Here is a 26184-nt window from a genome sequence, read left to right as displayed (position 1 = left end):
TAGAGTGCAGGCTCAGTAGTTGTGGAGCATGGGCTTAGTTGCTCTGCGGCATGTGGGATCTTCCTGGACGAGGGATCCAACCTGTGTCCCCTGCATTGGCAGGCAGATTCTTAACCACTGCACCACCAGGGAAGTCCCCAGCATTAAATTTCTAATACATCATTTTGGGAAAGGCATATAACAACATGTAGGCAGTTATGACTCTATTTTATCATTAGTTTTGGGGTATACTCTTGTTATTTTATCTTATAAATTTACCTGGAAAAATCACATGTTGTGTTTACATGTATATTATCATCATGGTGCTTATATAATTTAAACTTCCTAGTTCAGATTTTCCTTATCACATATCATTGAACTTTTTCTTTTTTTAAATTTTACTATAAATCTCTAAGTTCAATGAGTACTTTGCCATGTCTAAAAGAAATTTCATGTTGGCTGCTTATTTATTTGCAGTGTAGCAATGAAAGACAGGAGAGACAAAACCTGACAACCAGAAAAAAAGGAAAAATATAACTTGAAAAATAATTCCAATTTTCTGCTCAGCAGTGGCAATGTTGTTATCCTCTAGGTGTTTAATACTTCACTCAATTTGGCTGAACCCTGGGGGGGCTGCCCACTAAAACCTAGTGCCTGTTTTTATCTCTAACCTTTGTGCTTCCTTGGCTGTTTCTCATTTTGGGTGAGTTTGCAGTGCCCTAACACCAAGGATAATGAATGAAGAAAGGTAACATGAGAATAAATCTACAGTAAGGGGAGGAAGACAAAAAGCCCTATCGTTATTCTTATAGTTTTCTATTTTTTTTTTTAATGTTTTGAAGTTCATTTTTTATAAGTAGTATTTTCAACTGAAAATTCCCAAATATTCACAACAATTAGAGTCTGGAAATGGATTTTTGTTAAATATATTTCTCACTAGACTTCCAATACTTGTTCCTGAATAGAGTTACTGAAATTGCATAATCTCAGTGAGAGATTTGAGAGCCAGATTTTTCTCAGGAAAAGAGTATTTTTCTAAATAAATACATTGTGGAAATACAAATGTTTGGGCAGTTTCCCAAGAGAGATCTAAGGCTGTGTAACTGCACATTTGCTACATAGCAAATTCTAACAAGTCACTACAGAGCCTTATCTCTTTATTAACTCCCCCCTGGATATCACATTACTGAGGCATTGAGTCATCACTATAAGCATTATTTTGGTATCAGGATTATTTATCTATGACCTACAATTAAAATTAAGATCAAATTTCCTGAGGCTCTGGCTGTATGGTATATTCACCACATTTATTTTAAGAATGATAATAGAAGTACAAAGATATATCATTATAAAACATTTGTATTTTGTAATGATTTATTATTTTTTGAAGTGGTTTCTTACCTATTAGGTTACTGTATCTTTTTTTTAAAATTCATTTAAATTTTTGGCTGTGTTGGGTCTTTGTTGCTGGGTGCGGGCTTTCTCAAGTTGCGGCGAGAGGGGGCTGCTCTTCATTGCGGTGCACAGGCTTCTCATTGTGGTGGGTTCTCCTGTTGCAGAGCACGGGCTCTAGGTATGTGGGCTTCAGTAGTTGTGGCACACGGGCTCAGTAATTGTGGCTCGCAGGCTCTAGAGCGCAGGCTCAGTAATTGTGGCGCATGGTCTTAGTTGCTCCACAGCATGTGGGATCTTCCCGGAGCAGGACTCGAACCTGTGACCCCTGCATTGGCAGGCCGATTCTTAACCACTGCGCCACCAGGGAAGCCCCAGGTTACTGAATCTTGATAATAATGCTGTGTAGCCAGTGGGGCAGGTATACTAAATTTATATTAGAGATACGTGGTTTGTTTGCTAACCTCATATGCCCAGGTGGCTAGTAAGTGACAGAGGCAGGATAGGATCCCAAAGCACCCTTAAAATAAACAAGATTTGTGGAATAGAGACCAAATCCAATGCAGGAAACTATAATTAAATGTATTAATCACTTAGTCTCTCTCTGTTTATTTCTTTTTGCGATATACCTTTATTGTGACTTGAAGACGATGATTAGGCAATATCACCATGGGAACTATGGGATAAAAATTGATTTTTCAAAATAATTGACTTCTCTGGTTTGCTAATCCTACAAGTACAATTAACTGACCAATATAAGTTTTTACTATGATCATTACTGTAATTTTTGATTCAGTAAGTTGCCGAAATGTTTTCTATTCCTAGCTTTAGCTCTACACTTCATTAGTAATTATATTTATTACTGTGTAAATATTTCCACATCACTCTATCCATATATATGGGTAGCTGGTTTTTGGCCCAAGCCTTAGCGAACCATATTAGAGAAGGGAATAGGTCATAAACCTTAGAAAACTTAGGTGTTTGCCTCTCATACCTGGGAAGAGGATACAGAAGTTCACCCATCAGTCAAAGCCTGAATGAACAGATTAGAAGAAGTCTACACAAGGGAACATCTAAAAGAGGTACTTGAAAAATCTGTTATGTAACATATTTTCTCTTTTTTTCCCAAACTTTAGAAGAAATAGAAACCACATATACATGCATTTTAAAAAATCTTGGCTAAAGACTAGAGTTGAAAAGAGCAAATTCCTATTTTATTTAAGCCCCATTTCAAACATGTAATTATAGTCAGCTCTTGAAATATCTGGGATTAATTTTCATATTGTAGATTAAGTCTTTGTTTAGATTTTCTCTCTAGATGCCTGCTTTTAAGCCACCTTATTTTTTGTCTTTACCATGGGGTGGTGAAATTACAGTTTGTCACTTTAATGATAATAAATCATAATGTGAAAAGCAGTTTCCAATAATGAGCCTTAATTATTATTTCTTTCTCATTTATATTTCACACTCTGTCTAAGATAATGTTGTTAACTTATCCTCATTTGATAGAGAAAACAAATAGTGGTTCAAAATGATAAAATAACTTTTCTAAGAAAACAGCTTGTAAGTGGTTGTGCAGATGTACTAATTCTAAAGCAAATGCCTTAGTTATTGCTTTATACTGTCAAATTAAAAAAAATGTTTTGGGGGCTTTCCTGGTGGCGCAGTGGTTGAGAGTCCGCCTGCCGATGCAGGGGACACGAGTTCGTGCCCCGGCCCGGGAAGATCCCACGTGCTGCGGAGCGGCTGGGCCCGTGAGCCATGGCCGCTGAGCCTGCACATCCAGAGCCTGTGCTCCGCAACGGGAGAGGCCCGTGTACCGCAAAAAAAAAAAAAAAAAAAAAGTTTTGGTAAAAGAAAATTTAAATATTATTAAAAATTATATTTACACATTCCTCTGTGGATTGATTAGTGTGATTTGTTGTAATAAAAATGGTTAAGTCAAAATTTGAAAAAGACACTACAGATTTGATTAAGGCAGTCATCATAGAATGGAACCATGCTCCAAAGCATGTTGGCAGCGTAATTTTTTTGAACTCTGAGCATGCAATATTATAAAGGAAGTTTATGTTGATAGGCCATCTGGTAAAAAATGAGTGAAAGAGCCTCAATGCTTAAGGTAGGCAATCATCAATGACCTAGTCCAGGTTTGAGGTCTGGCAAGAGACCTCGTTCAAGGTGGTTTTTCTTTGCTATCACTTCCAACCAGCCAACACGGCTTGAAATGGATCTTTGTCAGGTAAGGATACAAGTGATTTTGTGGATAAACCTCACAGGAGCTATCTTAGTCTACTATGGCTGCCATAGGATAATACCATGAACTAGATGGCTTAAACAACAGAAACAAATTTCTCACAGTTCTGGAGGGAAGTCCAAGACCAAGGCATTGGCAGAATCAGGCTCCTGGAGAGAGCTTTCTTCTTGGCTTGCAGAAACCACCTTCTCCCTATGTCCTCAAGTGGCCTTTCTTCTGTGTGTGCATATATAGAGAGAAGGATCTCTCTCCCTTCCTCTTCTATAAGGTCACCAATCCTGTCAGATTAGGACACCACTCTTATGACCTCATTTTAACATTAATTATCTCCTAAAAGTCTTATGTCTGAATACAATCATATGGGGGATTATGGTTTCAACATATGAATTTGGGGTGGGAGGGACACAATTCAATTCATAGCAGGAGCCCTCCTAGTTTCTTAAGAAAGTATCTCTAAACTTGGCTGGTAGATTTGTTTCAGAAGCAAGGGTCACTTCCCTTTTGTCATTACGCTGTGGGAAGAGATACATCAGCCCTAGAGTTTGCTTTTTAATGTGTAAGCCAATTCTTTTCTTTCTGCACAGTTACAGACTACCATGTTCTATTTCTTGTTGCTTAAAAATTAAGCCTGAGGCAGGACTGGCCTGCCACATTCCTATAGGAAACGTAGAATCACCTATACTATAAGGATGCTTAGTATCCAGTTCTCTCAATTTATGTGCTTTTGTTGGGTTTTTGTTGTTATTTACTAAGAGGGGACGTGTTCTGAGAAAATTGTTCTGTATAATCTCTTCTAGGAAGGTGTCTTTTAAAGTTCACAACAAGAAGGAAAGACTTGGCAGGTAAAACAGACCCTCACTGCCTAATCCCTTCTCTGCTTCATTCCTCAACTGTAATCACAAATCATATGTTCCAGAGCAGAAAGCACTGCCCTGTATGTCAGTCCTTATAACTTGAAATTAGAGAATAATTTTTACTCAGCCAGTTAGTTTTCTGGGCTATGAAATTACTGAGAAGTTTTATTTTAAGATTGGATTTTTTCATAATTTTGCATAATAAAGTTTATTAAATTATCCTAAGGGCCTGAAAACTAAGTATGTACCATTTGCTGCAAGATATTAGGAAAATGAGAAGTTATGATTACTCTTATGGAAAAGGATGTAGAGACACTCCCAACTGCAGCAGAGAGGAAATTCTGTGGTAAATCCCTACTCACAGGGTCTTCCTTACCTCTCCACCTCTGGAATCATGCTCTGATTCAATCTCATAAATGCTATGGATATATTGGTTCTGTATCAAATCTCTGCACAAATGGAGTCTTTTCAGAACCCTGCCTTGAACACTGAGACAAAATAGCTCCATGATTATGTTACATTCCCTTTCATGTTTTTTTTTTTTAAATCACTGCACTCATCCCTATGTAACACATTTGCTTACTATCTGTTTTCTCTGTCCTTAAAAGCGGCAATTATATCTGTTCTTTCTGGTATCTAATAGGAGCTCAATAAATGTTTATAGAACAAATCAATGAATTAAGAGTCCTGCAAAAAAGAAAGTAAAAAGTCACTGGAGAAATTTAAAACAAATGTATAAACTAAAATTATTTAAAACTAAAAAAGAAATTATTTAAAACTGTATGAATTAGTGGGAACATAATGGACTGCAATTATAACTTGATCCTCTAATAGAGATGACAATAAGTAGTCAACTAATTATTTCTTCCTTTTCTCCACCCTTACTTCTAAGAAAACCTGCCCATATTCTCTACTCATAAAGTCAGCTCTCCAAACTCCTATTGAATAGATAATAATGAAGTCACATTAGCATCTGGCCACTGCTGACTTGCCAAGGGGTAGACATATATACAGAGTCAGATGATTTGCTGGTCTATAGAGAGAGGTGTGGTGTAGACTTCCAGAGAGGGCCAAATAACAAGAGCTCACTAGAGAGGCTGTGATGGTGACCTTAGTTGTTCTTTTTTTAAAAAAAAATTTATTTATTTATTTTTTATACAGCAGGTTCTTATTAGTTATCTATTTTATACATATTAGTGTATACATGTCAATCCCAATCTCCCAATTCATCCCACCACCAACAGCCCCCCGCAACCCGGTGATCTTAGTTGTTTACATTCTAGTCTCTGCCTTAGCTCATGACTGTATGTTCTCTATAATACTCCATAGTCTATCAAGGAATTCCAATTGTGCCCTTGAGGTCTTATTATATGTATTGTTTATTTCATCTAAATGAGTCTTGTTTTATGACACATAATTAAAATGTGATATATTTTATTATCACCATAATTGACATAATGGTCAATATATTTTTATTTTAAAAAGTCAATAACAGAAAAGTAAATGTATTTAAGGAATTTTTTCTATGTGTATTTTACAACAATTTAGTTATAATTTTATGATACAAATTTAATTTTTTCATTCAAAAATATCTATAGTATATTCTTTTAATATAACTTTAATACTATAATAAGCTTATAAGTTCTAGGTACCTAGAAATTTTATTTTTCCCATCTTTACAATGAGAAAAATACAAAAAATATTAACAATAAAACCATCCAGAAATTTTCTATTTAATTTGTGTTTGATGCCATTTAGAAAAAAATGCAGTTTGGTTTTCATCTAAGTGATATATCTGTATAAATCTAAAGTAAGCATTCTAAGGTGGTTACTAGAGCCTGAGGGATGGGGAAATTGGGGAGATGTTGTTTAAGGGCACAAACTTATAGCCAGTAGATAAATAAGTCGTGGAGATCTAATTGCACAGCATAGTGATTACAGACAACAGTACTGTATTATAAACATCAAAGTTGCTAGGAGACTAGATCTTAATTGTTCCCACCACAAAAAAGAAATGATAATTATGTGATGTGATAAAGGTATTAGCCAATGCTATGGTGATAATCATATTGTTATGTATAAATATATCAAATCTACACATCATGCACTTTAAATTCACACAATGTTATATGTCAAATATATCTCAATAAAAAAGTAAGCATTCTATTTGGTATTATTGAGATAGTATGAATCATAGGTAAAATTTTACTATGACTATGTATTACTAACTATAATAGATTTAAATAAATATTTTCATCCAAAGCAGGAGAGTTTTAAGTATTTGTCAGATACTCATTGGAGCCATGAAATAAGAAGCTCAATACGTAGACATGGAGCTCAGGGTAGACATCTCTGTAGAGACAGAAATGTGAGAATCAAGATAAAAATGAAAATTACTCTGTGGAGTGCTGAGGTTGATTTGATTAACAAGTACTTAGGTAGCATGTGATATGAAGCAGGTGTTCTTCTGAATGATTGTACAAATATTAATTCACATAATCCTGACAGTGACTCTATAAGGTGAGTGTGAAGATGGGGAAGGAACACCCTATAAGTGAACTGTGGAGAACAAGGATGAGGGAAATAGGTCTAAGAAGAAGATTAAGAAATAGGGAAACAAAAGGAAACCTGGGAGGCTGTAGTGACATAGACGCTAAGGAAGTAAATACTTCATAAAATTGGCACAAGTTGACAATGTCTAGAGCACAGAGGGTTCAAGTACAGGAGTTAAAAAACATGCATGGGGTTTAGTGACAGTGGGATTGTCAGTACCCTTGCACACTGCAAAATAAAATTTGGTACAGTGGTGGGGGGCAGCAACTGGTGACCTGAGGAAGGAATTGGAACAAAGGCTGTGAAAACAGCAATTGAGGATATCATTTTTTAAATCTATGCTGGAAAGTAAGAGAGGGTGTTTGAGGGAAACTTTTGTGGAGGGCTTAGTTTAACATGATTCTGCCACTAGAGAGGAAGCAACAAAAGCTAAAAATAAAATAAATAGAGATGAGATCCTGGACACAAGTAAAGAGGGTCTAGCCTTGGCCTGAAGAAAAGAGTAACTTCCACTGAAATGAGGTTTTCTCTGTGGGGAGAGAAATAGGACACATTTTTCAGGTGTGTGTGTGTGTGTGTGTGTGTGTGTGTGTGTGTGTGTGTCTTATGATGGAGCTGTTGAAGAGTACACAGAAAGTTGAAGATTTTCAGACTTCCCTGGTGGTGCAGTGGTTAAGAATCTGCCTGCCAATGCAGAGGACACAGGTTCGAGCCCTGGTCCAGGAAGATCCCACATACCATAGAGCAACTAAGCCTGTGTGCCGCAATTACTGAGCCCACGTGCTGCAACTACAGAAGCCCACACACCTAGAGCCCGTGCTCTGTGACAAGAGAAGCCACCGTAATGAGAAGCCCATGCCCCGCAATGAAGAGTAGCCCCTGCTTGCCACAACTAGAGAAAGCCCGTGCGCAGCGATGAAGATCCAATGCAGCCATAAATAAATAAAAGAAAATTGAAGATTTTCTTGCTGTGATTCAATTTTCTATGTGAAGAAGAGGCTGAGATCTTCTGTTCAATATGTCAAGAAATAATGGACTTTTAAAAATGTGAGGGTTTGCCATTTTCTCCAGGTAAAATAAAATGGCGTATAGAAAATCTTAAAGGATTATGGGCTGCTGGAATCCCAAACTATAAATTCATAGTAATTTGTGCCTTCAAAATTCAGTGCTCTTTCCCTCCAGATTCAGGAATTAAACTTTTGAAGGATTCAGAGTTGGATTTTATCAACTGGACAGAGATAAAGGACAAAAAAGGCAGGACTTTGAGTAGTGTTGGCAAGGGGAAGTATATAAGTGGCTTATTATTTAATCGTCGACTAAAAATTTTTCCTAAATGTGTACTTTCTTTGTTAAAAAACATAGATGATACTTTAAGGTACTGATATGACACTTGGGACTTTAAAAATATGAAAATGATTAAATGCACAATCTTTTTAAGAATAGAAAATAATATTACATTTTTAAACAAGGTAGGTATGCAACATCGACAATTATTAGATATGGCAGTACATCCATCCACCAGATGTAATATTATACAAAGTTAAATTGGTAATGATAATGACTAGAAGATTAAGAGGGGATTAATCATGGTAATATGAATTTTAAAAGCTGTATACAAAAATATATGTACACTTTAAGATAAACTAAGCAAAAATTGGTGTTTATACAGAAAAATATGCTTTAATAAGGGAAATTAGGGCAGTGAGATTATGGATATATTTTTGTCTTTTTTTTTTTTTAACTTTGTAAGTTGTTTCAGTCATCTCATTTGCTTATGCAACAACAATTCTCTGTCACTTTTCATTGATAGATGAACTGAATATGTTCATATGTCCAGTTCTCAGGGAAGGATAGCCTATGCCCACCTAAGGAATAAATTCATAAATAATAAACTCTTCATTAATCTACATTAATCATGGTGATTCCATTTCCCTTACAAACATTGCTTTAGATATTTCTATTTCATAAATCTCTGACCAATGAGATGAGAAAGGAAGTATGCTATCTTCCAGGGCTGGGGAACTTTTGAAAAAGGTCCTTATTCTAAGTGGAGCCACATGGGAAGGGCACATAATATTTCCTTCCACTTGTTTTGTCTGTATGTGATGCCTATGACTGAAGCAACCATCTTGTAATGTTGAGAACTATCCCTAGATAAGGATGACCTGCTGTTAGTGATGGAAATAAAAAGATGGAAAGCACTTAGATCTGTGTTGAATTAACAAATCTTGAAGCATCCTCTGTACTTTGTATAATGTGAACTAGTAAATGGCCTCATATTTAAGCTACTCATGCTATGGATTTTGCCTTCTAGCAGCCAAATGTAACCTGACAGTTATTCTGCTGTTTTTATTTCACAAACTGGCTATTAACCAACTTTTTCAGTGTTTTTGATTGGAGAATGCTTGGAGGATAGGAAAATAATATCATTACTATAAAGCTCAGGTCAGAATCCCCTTTTCTTATCATTAAAATTATTTTGGGACTTCCCTGGTACCACAGTGGATAAGTCTCCACGCTCCCAGTGCAGGGGGCCTGGATTCGAACCCTGGTCAGGGAACTAAATCCCACATGCATGCTGCAACTAAGAGTTCACATGCCACACCTAAGGAGGTTGGGAGCTACAACTAAGGAGCCTGCCTGCCGCAACTAAGGAGCCCGGCTGCTGCAACTAAGACCCGGTGCAACCAAATAAATAAACAAATAAATAAATATCAAAAAAATTATTTTGCCCTTAAAATAATGCCTGATGTTTTGCTTTATAAAAGTCAGATTTTCAGATTCTATTCTAAAAATACACCCAGACTAATGATAAAATATGGGAAACAATGAAGCAAAACATTCTGAACCTGGTAAGTAAATTAATATTGGAACGCAGTAAAATACAACCAAAACAACAACAAAAACAAGCCTCCCCAAATAGTTGCAGACTATTCACTCTAATCATGTTTACTAAAAGATTGGCCAATCCTTCAGGAAACATCTACTGGATTTGGCTCTTGTTACAGGAAGTCATATTTCTGGAGAACTGCTTAATGTGGAATTCTTTAATGTTAGCAAATATGTCAAATCACAACATTTATCTGTATTTTAGATTGTGACAATTTCACTGATAAAAAAGTTTGTTACTCTCTCTCTCTTTTGGATATGAAGTGGTTGTTAGGTATGATTTTATAAAGCAGGGAAGTTTCCTCTAGGAATGAAATGTTAAAAGCTGTTTACTGTGTAGGTCTAATTTCTTGTCATTTGCAATACTATGAGAAAGAAAACTTAAAAACAAAAAAATCCCAGAGAAAAGAAATAGCTATGCCAGGAGAAAAAAGTGAATATCTTCATGTTACACCAAATAGCATACAACATATGTAAACTAAGTTTATTTTAAAAATTTTAAAAAGCTGAAGTGAAGGGCAAGGTCATAGAATTATATACTACTAGAGATATAAAAAACTACAGGGAGGGCTTCCCTGGTGGCTCAGGGGACATGTGCCCTGGTCCGGGAAGACGCCACATGCCGCGGAGCGGCTAGGCCCGTGAGCCATGGCCGCTGAGCCTGCACGTCCGGAGCCTGTGCTCCGCAATGGGAGAGGCCACAACAGTGAGAGGCCCGCATACCGCAAAAAAACAAAACAAAAAACAAAAAAAAACTACAGGGATAAGTATCTAGAATATCCTGCATTTTTTAATGAGGACACTGAAACCCTGAAACTAATTTTTTCTCTCCAAAGTCTTACATTTGCATATTGACAGAGGTTCAACGCAAACACAGGAATTGTGACCATCCCAAAAAAGGGCAACTGCAAGCTTAAGAAAGACCCACTATTTTCATAAATATCTTCTTCTTTCTTTTTTCCCCTAAAGTAAATTTCAGATTATTTACATTCTCTAGAAATTAGCAATTCATCAAAACATAAGTAGGGGATTTTTATTCTCTGTTTTGGACTAAAGTTCTATAAGTAAAGTAAGTCAAGAAACTCACCAATTATTTTTTTAAACTTTTGTGTTTATATTTTTTAAGAGGAAAAATAATCTCCCTCTAAATAATAATAGGGAATATTAATTCTTATTACTAGCTAAGAGAGAAGAGTGAGAGAACTGGATGTGGAGAAGGAAAATTGAGAAGCAATAAGAGAGAGTGGGAGAGTAAAGAGATAATTATAAAGTTTAGTGGAAATGTAGGGACTTCCCTGGTGGCACAGTGGTTAAGAATATGCCTGCCAATGCAGGGGACACAGGTTCAAGCCCTGGTCCGGGAAGATCTCCCATGCCATGGAGCAACTAAGCCTGTGCGCCACAACTACTGAGCCTGCACTCTAGAGCCCATGTGCCACAACTACTGAAGCCCACATGCCCTAGAGCCCACACGCCACAACTACTGAGCCCATGCGCTGCAACTGCTGAAGCCCACGCACGCTAGGGCACAGATGCCACAACTACTGAGCCCATGTGCTGCAACAACTGAAGCTCACATGCCTAGAGCCCATGCTCCACAACAAGAGAAGCCACTGCAATGAGAAGCCCATGCACCACAATGAAGAGTAGCCCCTGCTTGCTGCAACTAGAGAAAGCCCACGTGCAGCAATGAAGACCCAATGCAGCCAAAATAAATAAATTAATTTTAAAAAGAATAGTGGAAATGTAAATATGTAAAAATATTTCTGAAATTTGTAAGAAAGGTCCAAATAGAGTGTATATATTTTACTAAGAAAAATACAATGAACAAAGGAAAATAAGATAGAAATATATAATAAAAGAAATAATACCAAAGATTCTTCCTTATATAGTTGTCCATAGCTAACAAAACTCTTAGAAAAAATGTGGGGAATTATTTTGTCTAGATATTACAGTTAAATTTGTAAGACATTTTGTCAAATGAAGGTGGCATTCATTTCTTTGAATGAGTTCACCTTTCCTCATCACAGGGACTCTTCTTAATCTAATCCAGTTTAACAGCAAAGATCTTCATAGTAGACCTTCATAGTATGCTGCTTTAATTTCTTTCCTTTAAGCAGGAAAATAAATAAATAAATAAATACATAAAACTTGGTATTATATATCTAAACCAAAAATGGAGATTTCTGAGGATATAATTCTGGTCAACTACTAATGCCAGTAGCCCCAAATGGAAGGAAATAAAAAAGAAAAACAAAGGAATACAATGAATTTTGGTGTGAGAAAAGAATTGAATATATTAACTATGTCTTTATTATAATTACTATCCATATTAGAAAGAAAATTACATAGAAAGACCTACGGCTGCTTCTATTTTTTCTCCTGTTTGTATCTGCTCTTCTAGGCATCCATTATTTAGTAAGATAAGAAAATGGTATTTCAGGACCATTGCTTCTCTGATTATATGTCTATCAATCAATCTATCTCCTGATTACATAATTAATTTATTAATTCTAATTAATCTATTAATATTGAGTATGACATCTTAGGCAGGAGGTATATGTATTTTGGAAAGACAGTTGAGACCTTCCTAACAGGTTTCTAATTAGAACCTTGATTCATAGCTTATGTAATTCAGGTTATTTTACCTTTTTTAATTTTAAAGATCAATAGATAAAGTCAAGTCTGCTTCCTCATTTCCCCTCAAAGTCTGTTGCCATCTTAGATTTTGTCTCTGCTTAGACAAATATATTGGAAACTTCTCAACTTCCTGCTTTTGATAGTATCTGTTGTAGTATGAGAAAAGGAGAGCAAAATGTTAGTCCATGTATGGGAAGTTCCCACAAAATATTCCTATACTGTCATTTCCTTGAGAGAAAGAGAAGCAAAATTTATACTCAATATACCTGAGGCTAGATATTTATAACATTCTGGTGTCAGATAAATAATCAGGTAACTTTGTTTCTGACTATGAAAATGTTATGATTCCAAATATTAGCTAAAGTTTTTATACTTAAGTACAATAAACGTGTTGAACCAGTAATGATCAATTTTCTCCCTCCTCAGTGAGAGTAATTCTGCGGGTAAAGTAAGTCCGAAAGTAAAAAACCCAGGAATTTCTGATTGTGCTCTAATGAAAAGCAACTGAGCTTAGTTCAAGATTGGAACCGCAGCTGTTGGTGACTACACCCATGACATCCTGAGTTCAACTTTCTGAGTCATCACTGTAAAGGAACAGGGGCCCCAGGCAGCTAAGTCATGGTCCTCCAGGAACCATTAACATGTTAATCTTCAGCCACTTCCATTCAGACTGTAAAATGTCAGACTCATGAAACAATGAACTATGGACTCAGAGAATGAAAGGAAACTAGTGCTATTTCCTTTTTTACTCATAGCATCCAATAAATAGTTGTTTTTTTTTCTTGGTTCCTCACATTGAATGCTCATTATTTTACATTTTTATAAATATCTGCTAGTTTCTCTAAATTGCCATTCCTTTTTCTCCTATCCATATTCTACCTAACACATAATCTCAGGAAGCAGATAGCATGTTCTTGTTAAATGCCCTACTTAATTCCCCTGATTGTAATTTTTTGAGAATGAAGACCAGAGATTTTATTTGTGTTAAGTTACTTTAAATTCAAATAGGTTAATTTATAAATGATTAAAATTTATCATATTGGGCTTCCCTGGTGGTGCAGTGGTTGGGAATCTGCCTGCCAATGCGGGGAACACAGGTTCAAGCCCTGGTCTGGGAAGATCCCACATGCCATGGAGCAACTAAGCCCGTGTGCCACAACTCCTGAGCCTGCACTCTAGAGCCCGTGAGCCACAACTACTGAGCCTGCGCACCACAGCTACTGAAGGCCACACGCCTAGAGCCTGTGCTCCACAACAGGAGAAGCCACCGCAATGAGAAGACCGCGCACTGCAATGAAGAGTAGCCCCCACTCACCTCAACTAGAGAAAGCCCACACACAGCAACGAAGACCCAACATAACCAAAAGTAAATAAAAAAATAAAAATAAATTTATTAAAAGATTATCACATTGTACACTTTTTGTACCCTGCATAAGTTCTAATATATAAAAAGCACATAGTTAATGCTCAGCTTTAAAGATATTAAAAATTGAATCTGCTTATTAAAGTGTAATGATTGAACTGAAGATCTTAAAATAATTTAATCTCTTCCAAGCCTTCTCAAAAAAGATCTTTTCTCCAAGATTTCTTATACATAGGATAACTTACCCATCTCTACCCCACCCTTATCCCTCCTATGTCAAGTTTATCTGCCTTTGAAATCTTTATCTTGCCTTATTCAGGATATATTATTACTTGACACTCTTTTTTGATCCCAATGCTATATACTGTTTTCCTTGGATATTCAATCATGCCTCAGATATATTTTCATGGTGATATGTAAGCTCCTGAGAGATCTGAGGAAAACTATACATTCCCTTCTAAAGAGCAAATACATGGCTCAGATATTTTTTCACACCTGTTTTTGAGGACCATCCATGAATGCCCATTTATTCATATCCTTTCAGAAGAGGCTTCCAGTACTATTTACAATAGCCAAAACATGGAAGCAACCTAAATGTCCATCGACAGATGAATGGATAAAGAAGATGTGGTACACATGTATAATGGAATACTACTCAGCATTAAAAAAAAGAATGAAATAATGCCATTTGCAGCAACATGGATGGGCCTAGAGATTAACATACCAAGTGAAGTAAGTCAGACAAAGAAAGACAAATATCATATGATATCACTTATATGTGGAATCTAAAAAAGAGATACAAATGAACTTATTTACAAAACAGAAACAGACTTACAAACTTAGAAAACAAATTTATGGTTACCAAAGGGGAAAGGTTGTAGGGAGGGATAAATTAGGAGTTTGGGATTACATATACACATTACTCTATATAAAATAGATAATTAACAAGGACCTACTGTATAGCACAAGGAACTCTACTCAGTCCTCTGTAATAACCTATATGAGAAAAGAATCTGAAAAAGAATAGATATATGTATATGTGTAACTGATTCACTTTGCTGTACACCTGATACTAACACAACATTGTAAATCAACTATACACCAATACAAAATAAAAATTTAAAGAAAAATAGCCCTTCTACTTCCAGCCACAATGGATTAACTTTGGATTTATCCTCCCACCTGAAACAACTTAAAAAAATAAAATAGTCAAAATGTATTAAATGATGTTTTTCCGCTAACTAAATACTGGTCAGTGAAGAGCAGTGATCCCATAAGGATGGGAAACAAGAGTTCAGCCCTACATTCTGATTTCCTCCAGCACACTGACTGAAGGGAGTTTCCACATTCAAATTCAGGAAGAGGAGGTTGTGGAATTGCCCAGTGGTCTCCCTGAGTTTAGGAGAAAGAACATTGTCTGCAGAGGCCATGGTAGCTAGAGAATGCACGGTTAAGTAACAGAGTAGAGAGCTATAGAGAAAGAGAGATCCAGAAATCTTCAGATGGCCCTCAAGTCTTCAGCCTAATACTGATCGTACATATACAAGAGAAAAGTACCCAAGTTTGGGTAAAGAACCATCTTAAAGGACTAGAGGGGAATAACACTTAGAACACATGTAAAGCTGTGAATATTTTCTTGTCCCTAAATTGCAAAAACCTCCATTCATGGTGCATTAAGCAGAGTAGTCAGAAAGTTTTTTTCTCAGTACTGGGAAAATAATTAACCATAGAATAAACATTTCTCTGATTCTGTCTAACAAAGCTTGACAGTGAGATAACAAAATACAAAATTGTTTCCAAGTAATTAAACTGCAACTCAGAACAGAGCTTAATATTATTTACAGGAATACAACATACTCAGCACTTAAGAAGGTAAGATTCATAATATCAGGCATTCAGATAAAAATTATAAGGTCTGCAAAAAACAGTAAAATATAACATAATGAGAAGAATCCAAACGACACAGAAATGACACAGAAAATAGAATTAACAAACTAAACTAAAATTTTAACTGCATTCATAAACTAAACTAAAATTTTAAACTAAAATTTAACTAAATTTTAAACTAAAATTTAAACCAAAGTTTTAATTGCACTCATATGTTCAAGAATCTAGAGAAAATATTGAGTGTGTTAGAAAAAGAAGATAGAGACTCAACCTGAGTTTCTAGAGATGAAAACAACATTATTTGAGATGAAAAATACACTAGATGGGATTATAAACACATTGGACATAGAAGAAAAGATAAGTAAATTTGAAGATATAATGATAGAAACTATGTAAATTGAAACAGAAAAAAACTAAAAATATTAATATTTTTCTTTTATTATTTTTGATTGTGGTAAAATAGATATACCATGAAATTTGCAATTTTAATTATTTTTAAGTGTACAATTCAGTGGCATTAATTACATTTATATTTTTGTGCAATCATCACCACTATCTATTTCCAAAATTTTTCATTACCCCAAACAGAAACTTTGTATCCATTAAGCAATAACTCACCATTTATCCCTTCCTCCAGACTCTGGTAACCTCTATTCTACTTTCTTTTTCTATGAATTTGCCTATTGTAGATATCCCATGTAAGTGAAATTATATACTATTTGTTTTTTTGTGTGTGTCTGGCTTATTTCACTTAGAATAATGTTTTCAAAATCATTCATGTAGTATGAATCAGAAGGTCATTCATTTTATTGTCAAGTATATTTGAAATTGGTTGCACATAGAAGAGTGAGTAAGCGTTTGATATTTTGATATAATCATTTTGATTCATTTCCTGGGATACTTTGAAGTTTATTCCTAAAAGAACTTTAAAAATATTACCAATATTCTGGAGACTCACTCAATTTATGAGATTTACTCCATTTCTAAGCCTTGTGAAGTAAGGAATGAGGTGATGTTTAGATTACAGGATTATTACAGGATTCAAGGATGGGATAGATGTTGGTAAGAAACATGAATTGGAGAGACAGAATGAGGTTGGCAGCAGGGTGGTGGTGGCATTGAGGGTGTGGTACAGTTGAAGGGGGTCAATGGCACTCTATGCTTGGTAATAAAAGCACCACAGTATATCAGTGCTGTATTGATGGATACTTTGTTTTGTTTTTTGGTTTTTTTGTGGTACGTGGGCCTCTCCCTGTTGTGGCCTCTCCCATTGCGGAGCACAGGCTCCGGATGCGCAGGCTCAGTGGCCATGGCTCACGGGCCCAGCCGCTCCGCCGCATGTGGGATCTTCCCAGACTGGGGCACGAACCCGTGTCCCCTGAATCGGCAGGCGGACTCTCAACCACTGTGCCACCAGGGAAGCCCTTGATGGATACTTTTACATTCCTGATGTTGAAATAGCCTAATCAACAACATGTAATATTTATTCAGTCTAGAGAGAATGTTACCATCACATTTTGATTTAGGAATTTCTTGCAGTAAGTCTGTGTCTCCCCAGGCACCTGTGGTCTATCAGGTGGAGCAAGTGAGACAGAAATATTGCAGCACTGGGACTCCTAGTATGGATCATGGACCTCTTTTTTTTAAAATAATTTAAAAATATGGTTGTTCCAACTATGAAAGAGCATAGAATCACAAAGGAAGGCCTGAAGAGAGATGAACATAGCAGATTTGACATGCATCCAGTGCTTTTTGTTATTGCTTTTGAAAAGAAGTGGAAATGACTAGGGTGTCCTCATCCTATTGGTAGCTGAATCCTAGGCTCTGTTTCTACACAGCACCTGCCACTTGAAGTGAAGACAGGGAGAGAAGGGTAATGGGAAGACTGGGCTCCTAGAGATGATACATCACACCAAGAAAGCAGTCACTGGATCTCAGAGACCCAAGAGAGGATGTCTAGCATAAAAAGAACTCTCTGGAATCACTTGCATCCTTTCTTCATTTTGGTGAGATTTAATATCCAGAAACAAGGACTTCAATAGTCACTCCATGTCTTGAATTCAGATTTCTCCGAATGCAGATGGTAACAATCAAATAATTATAGTATTGGCATATTTCTATAAAAAAAAATATAATGCATTTAAAAGTATTTTTGTTTTGGGACTTCCCTGGTGGTAAGACTTTGTGCTCCCAATGCAGGGGGCCCGGGTTTGATCCCTGGTCAGAGAACTAGATCCTGCATGCTGCAACTAAGGATCCTGCACGGCACAACAAAGATCCTGCGTGCCACAACTAAGACCTGGTGCAGCCAAATAAATAAATACTTTTTTTAAAAGTATTTTTTGTTTTAAAAAAGACAGCTCTGCAAATTAAGTTTCCTGAGTTACATGTTTTAAATGGTAAACAAGAAAAGGGTGGCTAAAGACAGCCTTTATTGAGAATAGATGAGTTGGACTGTAATGCAATTTTTAGATCATGTCTACATATCAAAAATAAATTTATATAATTAACTAATTTTAATCAATATTATTCTACTTATTTAATTTATAGCAATAAACAAGATTTTTTTGAAAACCCTATTCTGAGTACTTCCCTTTCCTTTTCATATTGTCTCTCCTGTCCCACCCTCCCTTTTTATTGGCAAGGATGTTCATTTTACTTTTTTTTCTTCTATTAAGTAGAGATGTTTGATTCAGTTGAAATCTGTATTAAAATTTTGTGACAGTGAATTTAGTAAGCCAACAATTCCTAAAGAATCTATAGCATATCTACTATTTGGTTAGATTGCTACGTGTTCTGGGAATAAACAAAACCTTTTCAGCTTGGCTTTTTTCCTCTAGTAGTTTGTCATCTGTCCAATTATCATTATCATTGAATGGTTTTTTTTTTCTTATAACTTTATTTATCTGTTCTTGGCTCCGTTGGGTTTTTGTTGCTGTGCGCGGGCCCTCTCCAGTTGCAGCGAGTGTGGGGCTACTCTTCGTTGCGGTACGCAGGCTTCTCATTGTGGTGGCTTCTCTTGTTGTGGAGTACCACCTCTAGGCATGTGGGCTCAGTAGTTGTGGCTCGCAGGCTCTAGAGCACAGCCTCAGTAGTTGTGGTGCATGGGCTTAGTTGCACCATGGCATGTGAGATTTTCCCAGACCAGGGCTGGAACCCATGTCCTTTGCATTGGCAGGCAGATTCTTAACCACTGCACCAACTGGGAAGTCCCTCAATTATGTTTTGAATTTGAATGATGTAGATAACTAAGATCAGGAAATTAATTCTTAGGAAGGAATAAGTTAGTGAAAACTATAGTTTAATACAAAAACAATTTTCTATTTCATAGATTATTATTTTTAAATTTAGCAATACTGTTTATAGTAGAAGATTCTAGGCAAAACAGTTGTACAATCAATAAGCAAATGAAGCCTAGAGTTATGGACAACCAATCAGACCAGCAAGCACTACCTGATGGCATAACCCATTTGAACAGGACCACATTTCCCAAAGAGGTTTTGATCTAGTCATTGGAGATAAAACAAATGCTTAAAGATATCAGACTGCACCTTTAAAAACAGAAAACAAAACTTGTACAAGTCAGCATACCTAATAGAGAACAGAACCAAATAGTAGTATATATGCCATTAAAGCTCTCTAATGAGACTGTATAGTTACCTGAAGAAGACAAATTTGCTTCCCAATATAAACATTCAAATTGTTAAAAGTAAATATTTTAAACTTTTACATCTGTAATGTTAATTATCTGTATTTACATTAATAGTTTTCCAACTCTGTTGATCCCTAAGGATATTTTATACCATTTTATTAACCCATAGGCCCCAAATTAAAATTTCATGCTCCAATACATTTTCAGAGATTATTCACCCTTCAGTTTAAGTATATATTTATGTCTTGAAATAATCATGCACTAGAATGATGAGTATAAAAGAATCCTAAAAATGTTTTATGAAAGGTTAAAAAACTTTGCAATATCTCAAAATTGACACAATTTTTCACCTCTGACGTAAATACTATGCTTTTACACATAATAAGATATGACTCTCTGGGCTGTATGTTTCCTGCTTGGGTTCTGCCCTTTGTATTTAATGTTATCACAATTATACAAAGTCATTTGTGACTAATTTCCAGAGCACTGAGTCACAGTGTGGCTGTTACTTATCTTTTCTTTTTTTTTTTTTGCACAGCACTGCTCTTGACCCTCATTTTTCCATTAATACTCATACAAACGAGTGCTTTCCATAATTAATTTTTTTTTGTTTCATTATTGTGCTGTGGTTGTGTACTTCTATACTATGTGCTTTCTTTACTACCAGAAGCTAAATTTAATATCGTTTTATAAGCAACAAGAATATGACAGGTCATCATATAGGTATGTAATCTATAGCTTTAATTTACGTAATTGTACTATATATAGTGCAATCCTATCTATTCTTATTTTAGTATATTTAGAATATGAGCTTTTGTTTTTGGAGACTTGTAAAATATTTTCTTAGAGAGATTAGTTAATGCTGGCAAGAAATATTTAGACTACAAGGATTCTAATGTTTATACCTTATTTTAAATATCACCAATTAATGGCAATGAAAGAAGTTTCTTTAAACATAAGGCTGCCAGTCTCTTTATTATATTTCTTTATATGTTACTAAATAATGTTTAAAGGTTAAAAAGAAATCTTCAGAAAACTCCAATTAAAGACACAATTAGTAAAGAACTGCCACTACAAGCTGAAAATTATAAACAAGGCTACATCTCACCAACGTTTTATATTCATGGTCTTAAAAGCATAATCCTATACTGCATATATATTTGCTTAAAACTAAATGGAAAATGCTGAGAATTTAGTTTAGCATTGCAATGAGTTTGTTTACAGAGAAGGGTCGATTTTCATTGTAGGGTTACAGACAATGGTCCTCCCCTACAAGTCTTTGCCTCTCAGCACCCTGGTTCCCCCCGCCCCCCGCCAAGGAAAAGAAATAAAAGTTACTTCTCATGGGCTAGAAAGTATATTGCCAAGTACTCACGAGTAAAATCTCTGAAGAAAGTTCTTGGAAAGATTTTTTCAAAGCGGAGTTGAGGTCATTTTGTTTTCCTTTCCAGGCATTGAAGAGAGGATTTATCTTTTCTACTTCTTCTTTTAAACAGATCAGGAAACTGGGGAGTGAAGAATAATGAAAGAAATGCAATCTGATCCTGCCAGCAGTGAAAGGGCGAGGTAAGAATTTGACTTTTATCCAGCTCAATGTCGCTCCCGTCTGTTGGAGCAAAGAGGAGCCTCAGAGCCGGTCTCAGAGATCACCCACAGCTGGGAATAGCCAGGCTTCCTGTTTAGGTCACTCCAACTCTTTTTAGGCTAATTTTGCCAAATTATTCAAAAGCCTTTTCAATTATGAAGGAAACAGACAAAGGAATCAGCTTACACTAAGATTTCAGAATTACTATTTTTGCATAACTATTACACTAAGATTTCAGAATTACTATTTTTGCATAACTATTTCTTTTACTTTCCAGGATTCTTTGTAATCAGTTAAAAAGAAAAAACCACTTTTTTCCCCCAGAGCTATATATTTTTAAAATATATTTGTTATCATGTAGTTACTTAATAAAGTGAACCTTTTTTTTCTTTTTGCAGTTTATTTTTTCTTCAAATTATTTCATCCACGTTGTCAATATATTTATGAAAAACACCTGAGGGCTATTGAAATTCCCTTTGATTAGAGAGGCAATGCAATGTATTGCCTGTTGCAGAATGTCAGGCTGTAAACCCTGCCTCAGCTACTTACTAACTTTGCAGTTTTGGTCAATTATTTAAACTCTCTGTGCCCCAGTTTCTTTTTCCCTAAAATAATGATAAAAGTTTCTAAGTTTGATATAAGTAGTAAATGGATTAATACATATAATATATACATATAAAGCACTTAGTCATACGTAGGAAACCTTCAATAAAGGTTTATTGCTGTTGTTTATATCATAATTATTATTTTACATGATATGTAAATATTTAAAGGCATCACTCACTTTGCTCTGCTCTAGGTCACTATCGCTGAAGTTAACCCTTAGTATTTCAGTAATGGAATTATGGCCATATCAGGCTAAGATCACTAGAGATTTCGTAAGATGGCGGAATCTTCTTTGCCATGACGGCTGAAATCATTTGATCAGAAAATCCATCAGTTTCTTGTTTTTTCCATCTCTGATTGTCTTCATGTCTTCAGCTTTTCTTGCTTCCTTCCTTTGACCTCTGGGTAAGGGGTTGTTACCGAGTCCAGACTCATACTGCTGGACCCAGGACAGGCCAATAAATCAAGAGATGGGCTGTTGGGGCAAGGAATAGCGACTTTATTCAGAAAGCCAGCAGGCCGAGAAGATGGTGGACTCCTGTACCAATGAACCATCTTGCCTGAGTTAGAATTCAGGCTTCTTTTATACTAAAGGGGAGGGAGAAAAGTCGAACCTTTCCTGGTTCCCATCAGCCTCTGGAGAGGCTGTGTTAATTTCTTCCTCTCTGCAGTCATTCACAGGTGGGCCTAGTCGGGATGTTTTCTTGTTAGCTAAACAAAAGTATTTTAGTTTAATGCTCATTACCTGGGAGGCAGGGTTCCCAGAGATGGGCCATTATGTATAATTTAAGCTTATAGGCAACATCCCTTTAGTGATTACCTTGTAACAAAGGTCCTTCCCTATTACAGGGTAACTTTCCCTCTTGTGTGTTTTTACTATTTATTGAATAATCCCTAGGTGTCTGGCACATAAATTACCCCATTTAATTCTCACAGCCAGCTTGTGAAGAAAGCCCTCTCTGCATGACCATTTCACCATTTCATGGGTTTAAGAAGGTTAGGTATAGTTTGTGGAGCTCTGATTCAAATCATGCAGTCTGACTTCAGAGCACAGATACTTAAATACTCTTCCGTGTTTCTTTCTCACCATGTTCTGGATTTCATACCACAACAAAACTTTGCTGTGTGTTGAAACTTTATTTTTAACAAAGTTAAAAGCATTCCTTCCCCAGGCCTAGTTCAGGAACTTTGCTGCATAATTATTACCCCCTATTACCTGTTGCAACTCAAGCACATTCAGTGTTCCCTTCTTGCTCAGATTGTTGAGGAAAGTTGCCTGTTCTTGGACTGCAGTGGACATTGATTCATTTTTTTGCCAATCTGCAGGCTCTACTAAGGTAGCAGTAAGCTCAGCAAATCAGATTTCCTTTTTGGAAACTTGTACTAAGAGCTATAGATAAAAGTATACAGTGCCAGGCTCTTAACTAAAAACCCAAGATAGAGGAAGTGCTGACATCCAAAATGGTGTACGCCAGATGATTATGTGGAGAAAGCTAGTTGAGAGTGAATGGTAAAAGGGATGAATGAAAGAGGGCGTGTAACCTCTGAGAGAGAAACAGGGAAGGAATGAAAGCAAGAGCAAGACTGAGAGATGAGATGAGTGATAAGAAAGTGATGCCTGAGCTCTACAGTAACAGTCCTTCCCAGGCCTAGTTCAAATTTTTCTAAGTACTCAAGAACATATACCCTTGTAATAAACCCTTTTTTTCCCCTAAGGTCATTTAAGAAATGTCTTTTTCTTACTATGTAAAGAACCCTATTTGAAAGAGCCACAACTGAGCTGAAATTATTTTCTCAAAGATCATTGATTTCATATTTAAGTTGCACTTGACATCAGTGAAGACTTTTTACTGTTTTATTTCCAGGTAATTTACACACACTTGGGTATTCTTGTGCTGAAGAGAAAGTGGGAAATTGATGTAAACTACTGTTAAGGTAAGACAACCTGAAGCTGTCACTTAAGGGCTCTGTGGACTCAGGTTTTCTCTCCCTGAGGCTTGCATGAGCTCCTTTTTGAGGTTTTATTACTAGTTTGCCTATCTATTGTGTACAACTCTAAGTCTAAATTATTTGGATAAAAGGATTTTCTCACCAACAACTTGACTATGTGCCATCGTATCTTAAAGTTCTTTGCATCTAATCATTATCTGGATGTTCCAAGTACCCACCTAATACTAAACACTCTCCTTTTCATTTCTCATCATACTCTGTTAATTTTGTCTTTCCAACTCTCACACAATTCAAATAACATTTCAGATTTTTATGAGCTTTATGAGAAGTTCATGAGTTTTATGATTCTATATTTTTCATTTTCCTGCCAGATGATGTGCATGTCCCACATAAAGGTTACTCTTTAAAACTGGATCACAATAAAGAAGCCCCACAAAGGGGACTGAAAATAAATCCTTTCTTCATAAAAACCCTGTAGATTTTGGGATGGTTCGTTATCAAGCATAATTTAGGAAGAGATAAATAATACACTCCCTACCCCCTTACCTTCTTCCCTTAAAGATGTGTTATATTGGCCACATATATATTATTATGTTATGTAACCCTGGGCCCCATACCCTCAGTCCCCCTGGTGTCCTGTGTTCCTTTTCACCCTTGGTTGGGTGAACACAAACAAAGAGAGAAGAGACCATGGAAAGGAGAAGCAAAAATGCTGAGAATAAATTGACAGTCCTGTTCCTAAGGGAGATTAACCACTGCTGAGCTCACCTGAGTTTCAGTAAATACTCTTTCTTTAGGAAATCTGCCTGGAGACTCCCTTCAAAGAAAGTCCAATCTCAGATAACAATGGAAGGGAGTAATCTTAATTTCTATAGTTTCTACCTGCTTGCTTCTGCATTCGAATGTCAAGACTTGAAGTTTATACTTTCAACAACTTTGCGTTTTATCCTTTAATCTAGACGTCAATTGCTTTGCTTTATTTATTTTCTAGATTTAAAACTGGTTTTAGGCTTTTAGTTTTCCGGTCCTTTTAATTATTTTGTAATACTATTATTCTTAATCATTCTTCTGATTTATATTACTAGTACTATTAATCCCATCTACAATATTTTAACTAGGTTTATTACTTTTAGTGTTATTTTAATTCTCATTTTTATGGAAGTGTCTATCTTAAGTATTATTACTGGTACTATATTAAAGAAGATATAATGTATGATGCCCATGTGTGTCACTATAGCACGGTGTAAACCAGGAAAGTTGGGTCTTTATTTCCTTCAAGTTGATATAGCAGCAAGCCCTCAATTCCCTAGGATAGACTATCCTTCCTTAACCAAAGTAGGACTCAGTGACTCTAAGATTACCGCATTGAATAATTTGATAGGCCCACAGAATAAAATTATTTCCAACCACTGGCTTACCTATACTGCCAGGACAGACACTGGCAAATTGCATGAAAAGTCTATCTTCTCACAGCACATACTTTCATTCTGAACCTCCCAGAAAGATTGCTTGTAAGGATAGGTAAGTTTTATTCCAGTCTCTACTACCAACATGCACATTTTAATTTACTACTTTTTATTCACTGTGTTTGAGGGGTAGTTACTTATACCATAAATCACCTCTCTTATTGATTAGGAATGCTAAGGAAAGTTTGCCTCAGAGAGGATTATACTTATATCCCCATTCCTATTGTTTTAGATTTAGGGAGTTAATCCCTTGGTAGATTTTGCCCTCAGAAATCCTTGCTGATTAGATAATGTGATCCTGTCCAGAATTTCAAAGTATAGGACACCAACTACCATCTCATTTTCTCCTTTATTGTAATATCAGCTGGGTTTTTGGATAATAATTTTCCATTCAAAATATTTTATTTTTATATCTCTTTGTTAAATATACATTTGTATTTTCACTATTTTCTAAGAGGACTCAGAAAAACAATATTATACAGTGTCATTTGGAATTCTGAAAAAAAAGGAAAAAAGGCACACTACGATGGTGGTTTTATGATTATCTGTCTCCTTTTGTCTAATGATAATAAGACACAACTACAAAAGCAAGAATGGTTGTTTGGCAGAGTTGAGTAGAGTTTTGGTAAGAAGCATAAAAATACTGTTAACAGATAAATTTTGTTTTAGAAATTTAAAACTTGTTTCTCATAAGTTTATACATTTTTATTAAATATTTTTACTTTACAAATTTCTTAGGGAAAACTTCAAAGTATAAAATAAGATAGCATATAAATATACCACACAGACATATTTATTAAGCACCAGCTGTATGACAAACACTGTTCTAGGATTTAAGGAGACAGCAAAGAACATGACAGATACAACTCTGTCTTCTTGGAACTTTAATTTTAGTGCCATAAACTGAATGCTGCTAATGATAACAATTCTTACTTAGTGAATTAGGATTACAGCAAACAAAAGAATGTCTCACCTTTTAAAATATCTCCTTTTAAAGCTGCTTAGAAAGAAGTTATTCCAGGAGCTGCATGTGAGAGTTTATTTCTTCTTTCTAGTTTATAAAAAAATGTATTAGTTTATCTTGTGGAGGTTTTCATCAATTATTCATTATCTG

General features: G+C 35.8%; 1 protein-coding gene across 1 annotated transcript in view; it reads right to left on the bottom strand.

Moving 5' to 3' along the window:
• The window catches only part of TFPI (tissue factor pathway inhibitor), a 65629-nt gene extending 44660 nt beyond the window's left edge, over positions 1-20969 (bottom strand). The window contains exon 1 of the mRNA XM_007471518.1: positions 20839-20969. The gene's annotated coding sequence lies outside the window, so the exon portion shown is untranslated. The remainder of the gene's footprint in view (positions 1-20838) is intronic.
• Positions 20970-26184: the final 5215 nt, after the last annotated feature.

This window comes from Lipotes vexillifer, unplaced genomic scaffold (assembly GCF_000442215.2).
Source record: "Lipotes vexillifer unplaced genomic scaffold, Lipotes_vexillifer_v1.1 scaffold1168, whole genome shotgun sequence".
NCBI classification, from domain to species: Eukaryota; Metazoa; Chordata; class Mammalia; order Artiodactyla; family Lipotidae; genus Lipotes; species Lipotes vexillifer.
Note: the sequence above shows the minus strand (reverse complement) of the source record. Positions and strands in the feature narration are given on the sequence as shown.